This window comes from Octodon degus, unplaced genomic scaffold (assembly GCF_000260255.1).
Source record: "Octodon degus isolate 3935 unplaced genomic scaffold, OctDeg1.0 scaffold01450, whole genome shotgun sequence".
NCBI lineage: Eukaryota > Metazoa > Chordata > Mammalia > Rodentia > Octodontidae > Octodon > Octodon degus.
Window position 1 is genome coordinate 4888 of NW_004526026.1, and position 3645 is coordinate 8532.

Here is a 3645-nt window from a genome sequence, read left to right on the forward strand (position 1 = left end):
ACCTGTGAAACCCTGACCGGGAACACAGCCAAGACCACCAGGATCCCTTGGCTCTGCCCAGCTGTGAGAAAGTACATGGCTATTGTCTTGCGATATATACATAGTAGTTCATGGATAATGATTTAGGGTGTGTGTGGGGGTGTGTGTGGTGCTAGAGATGGAACCCAGGGCCTTGCACATGCCAGGTGAAGTGCTCTGACACTCCAGGCCTCTGTGTCATTTTTATGCATTTTTTTTTTTAACCAGAAATCAAACTCAGGACCTTGTGCTTTCCAGGCAGGTGCTATGCTGCTGAGCTATATTCCTGGCCCTTTATAATTCTTATATAACATGGGGAAACTATCACTTCCTAGGATTGTTGAAAGTATTAAATAAGTTAAAACATACAAAGTGTTGCAAGCCATACTCTGTGACAGATTATCAAAGCGGTCTGGCACAATTTGAGCTTGCTACAACAAGAAAGTCTAACCTATTCCAGCATTCTCCCCACTGTGAGATAGACTGTTATATAGACTGAAACAGTGAAAAAAAAAAAAACATATAAAGTGCCTAGCATAATACAGACAAGACTAAGTACTAAATAGATGAAAGTTCTTGTTTTCATTTACTTCTTTTATCATTTTTAGTTTTGAAATGAACTTAGACTACAGAAGAATTGCAAAACTAGCACAATAAATTCCTATACACCCTTTCCCCACCTTCCCGTGATTACAATATTATTATCAAAACTAAGAATTGGTATTACTGCAATGTCATTAACAGCACTACAGGCTTTGCTTAGTCTTGCACCAGCTTTTCCATTAGCATCTTTTTTCCTATTCTAAAATTCCATCCAGCATCACAGAAATGACCTTTTTGTGTTTATGGTGTTGTTGTTCGCAGCTTTTCTTTTCTTTTTTTTTTTTCTTTTTTATTTTTTTCCATAATTTTATTGATAAACAAATAGCGATGAGACAGTTTCAAATCAAATTGGCAGGACAGTTTCAATAATTAACACATTGCATAGATTCTTCCTAGTGGTTAATTGCTGTACAAGATGCGGACATGATATCCTATTTACAAGCACAGCTTTTCTTGATAAGCCCACCACAGTCTTGCAAGTAGGGTTGCTGTATGCTGAAGGTCTGATGGTAGCTCTTAGCCTTGCTTATCTTAGGTAGTTATGCTGTACATTTTTTATTGGTGTACCATGTTGGATTTATCCCTGATACCTTAAATTTGGAGTTTTTCTGAGAAATGGAGCAGTAATACAGTATCAACTTATTAAAGTACATTTTAAGCCTTTGGAAAAAAATAATAAAATTCTGTCCAGGTCCCAGACATACTTAGCCATCACTTGTGTTCCCTTGGCCTGTGACTGTTGCTCTGTCTGTTCCTGTATCTTGTGACTGACAGTTTTGAGAAGTACTGGCTGAATTCATTACATCTTTTTGTTTTCTGTATTGTTGATGGTCTGATCTCTGGAGCCCTGTGGGCCCTGGTAGGAACTGCCCATTCTTGCAAGCGCCAGTTCCCAGGGATGCTAGGGTGGGGTACACCCTTCACCTGACAGGCAGCCACCCCGAAAGCCACCCCTCCAGGCATCTCCCTTAGTATGCTTTCTTTTTTTTTTTTTTTTAATGTTTATGGACAGGTTCTATAGGGTCTCGCTATGTAGATCAGACTTGTAGTGATTCTCCTATTCTCAGCCTTCCAAGAGCTGGGATTACAGGTGAGCGCCATCATATCCAATCTTGGTCCCATCTCAGTATGCCCCAGGGGCAGGGCTGGCATAGCACCCCAGATCAAACCCTGGCCACTGCACTCTGGTTAAGCAGGCACTTGAGTCCATTGAGCTATCCCTTATTAAGCTTTTATATACTGAAGCACCATTGTTTGTCACCACCCACAGCCAGGGACCAGCCAACAGCTAGGGACAACAGCTACGGGCCAGCACCTGCTGAGAACATCCAAAGCAGCTAGCCCTGAGCTGCTGATCCAGCTTCCCCCATTCCTTCAGCAGAAGCCACAGTGTAGGCTCATGCCTCCCTCTGACATTTGACCACTGCTCTGTGGCCCTGTGTGGCATAAAGCGTCCCTCCTCTCAGAAATTGTATCAAACTATGACATCCATAGTAATCCCTTCCTGATCTATGGACCTTATCATACCAGAATGATAAAACATGCACTTTAGAACAAAGGCGGGTCATTTTATAGAATGTCCCAAAACTTGGATTTGTCTGAAGCTTTTTGTAATTAGACTAAGGTGAGCATCTTGGAGAATCCTGGAGAGAAGCACCTTTCTTGACAGATCACACTAGATAGAGCTGCTTCTGGTAATGAGTGGCAAATGGCTTAACACTGAACTCTCTGCTTTTTCCCAGCATCCTGTGCTGCACTCATACTCACCAATATTTATGTACCCATTTTCTATGCTATATGATAAATTGCCATGAATGCAACTGACTTAAATCAACACAAAATTACCATCTCCCGAGTTCTCTGGGTCCAAAGTCCAGACGCAGCTCGGCTAGGTCACCTACTCTGCGTCTCACCTGGCTGACATCGAGGTCAGTAGGGACTGTGGTCTCCTGAGGCTCAGCATCTTCTTCCAAGCTTTCCTGGTGACTGACAGAGCTCTGTTCCTGTGGCTGCAGACCCGAGGCCCTCTGCACCAATGGCTGCCCACTGGCCCCCTCCACACTCCCGCCAGGGGAATTTGCTTCTTCCAAGGCAACTGGAGAGCACACCTGGTGCTTTTATTCCCTCTGCCCTTGACCTCCAGACCAAGAGGTCAAAATGCCTTGCTTTCATCATCATTTTGACTTTGGGGAAGGGCCAGAAGCCACATGGTGCCACATCTGGTGACTAAAGTGGGTGAGGACACAACATGATGCTTTTATGGGATGGCCTTTCTGTTGGAAAGGCAGCACTCACTGCAAAGACACTCACAAAAGAGGACTTCCAGAACTGCCTCAGAAGGTGGCAAGAAGGTGATGAGTGTGTTCAAAGAGAGTGGGTTACTCTGAGGGAGACTAATGGCAATGCATCCTGTACTGTACTACATTTGTTAAATTTCAGCATTGACCGTAGTTTTCAATCCCTTCTTACAATTAAGGCCTCTGAGTAGGCAATTTTAGGTTAATCACAAGGATCACTGTGCTGCATGGGTTGGACTTAATCCAAAGGTAAGTGTTTCAAATTAATGCAGTGTAGGGACTCCTTGGTGTCTCGAGCACCTCAGAGAAAAATGGCAGCAGGAATGAGGAAAAGATAGACAAGAAGACAAGAGCTGGGTCAGGTGGTGGCCCACTGATTGGCAAATGACCCCCAGAACAGCAGTAGGGGCATTTATTTATACCTTTGCAAAGTTACTATCACGTGTCCCAAGGTTGCCCAGTGGCTAATCGCTGACATTAGCCAGGCAGGGGGCTTTTCCCAGGACTGAGGTAGCTTGGCTGCTTGAGGCCCTGAGGCCTGGTCCTGCTCTCACACATGTGACCAAGGTGCAGCTTCAGCGGCTCTCAACAGTGCAGGACATCGAGGTAGACACAACAGTACAACAAAAGACACTCAGGAAAGAGAACTTGCGGAACTATTTCAGGAAGTGGCAAGACTGATAGCACAGAGTCCTAGCCCAGGTCCAGTGAGTGTGTGGAGAGCTTC

General features: G+C 44.4%; 1 non-coding gene across 1 annotated transcript; it reads left to right on the forward strand.

Moving 5' to 3' along the window:
• The first annotated feature begins 397 nt into the window (after positions 1-397).
• Positions 398-523, forward strand: LOC111814905. The gene has a single exon (XR_002819764.1). It is a non-coding gene; the product is annotated as a small nucleolar RNA SNORA28 (small nucleolar RNA).
• The last annotated feature ends 3122 nt before the right edge of the window (positions 524-3645 follow it).